Genomic DNA, 1,305 nt, shown 5'->3' on the forward strand with positions numbered 1-1,305 from the left:
TGAAATTTTGAGAAAATGAAAAATTTGTCTTTAATTTGATAATAAAGCTAATTATGCAGACAAAGGCCAACATTCATCAAGTATAACCAATATGGAACAAGAAAACAGTAATATTTTATAAATTGATCAAATTCTGAAAAAAATTATAAACGATTCGCTAACCCATACCTCTAAGAAAAAAAATTGCGAAATAATTTAATATCTGCTGTTATTCACCAAAAAATTACTTTAGTGGTCAAATATGCTTTATAGTTCTAAAATTCTTTAATTATATCGCATGAACTAATAATGTAATGTATAATTTGATGCCTAACACCAAAAATAACTGAATTAAAAAAAGAAACTTTTTTAAGGGGCAACATAAGCTAAAATTAGACGTAAACCCTAAAATTTCTAACATAGATGCACCAAAAACTAGCATATAAATTTCTTTCAAATTTAAACACAATGTTTCTTTCATAAATAGCTATATCATGAAAACTCTTGGAATATTTTTTTTAGAATTTTTATTTGATTTCAACTGAAAATTTAGCGCGGATCGACAGGAACAAATGAATTTTAAAATTTATAAAATTGCTTACATCTTGATGTTTTTTGTTTGTTTGTTTGTTGCTTTAGGTCTCTTCCAACACAATTGAGGTTATATGAGAGACCGCTGAAACAAAAAAAACAAGCAATCTAACAAAAATAGTACAAATGTCAATCAAAATCATAACCTAAAGATATCATAAGCTAAATTATAAATAACCAAGAACAAACAGGCAGAGGATTTACAGGAAAAAAAATATCCCCTGTCAAAAATACAATCACAAACCAAAGAAGCAGGATAGGCTAGTAAAGAGAAGAAGAAACGACATCACTATCGGATCGTACATCCATGCGAACATCATAGGTATATGATTCAAGGTTGATGCTCCCATCCAACCACCCGCACATCATGATGTAAAACACATCATAGAAAAGATTCTGAATAAATTTGAAGATAATTTAAAGGAAAATGATTGAGGTAGGATTGCTAGAAAATCAGACAAATGACATAAAACAGACATTTGAGAAAGCGCAAGCTTTTTCTATAATTAGACATATAGTTAAAAGGCTGATTTTGCAGACAACTAAAAGAAATGATCCATCAAACTTTCAAAATATGACCGTAATAGGACAAGAAAACGAAAATTTTGTAGATTGATCTAAGTCTAAAAAAAATTATAATCGGTTCACTAACCCATACCCCTTAGATAAAAAAAAATGCTGTAAAATTGATTTTTTTACGCCCAGAGATAAAATAATTTTGTGGTCAAATATGAT

At 28.4% G+C, this 1,305-nt stretch overlaps 1 long non-coding RNA gene across 1 annotated transcript in view; it reads right to left on the reverse strand.

Moving 5' to 3' along the window:
- Window positions 1–1,305, reverse strand: part of LOC144965540 (uncharacterized) — a 2,065-nt gene continuing 760 nt past the window's right edge. The window contains exon 2 of the long non-coding RNA XR_013644049.1: window positions 1–1,305. This exon is cut by the window's right edge and continues 376 nt beyond it. This is a non-coding gene — a long non-coding RNA (uncharacterized LOC144965540).

This window comes from Berghia stephanieae, chromosome 2, assembly GCF_034508935.2.
Source record: "Berghia stephanieae isolate SIO BIC M18660-M18661 chromosome 2, UCSD_Bste_1.3, whole genome shotgun sequence".
Classification (NCBI taxonomy): Eukaryota; Metazoa; Mollusca; class Gastropoda; order Nudibranchia; family Aeolidiidae; genus Berghia; species Berghia stephanieae.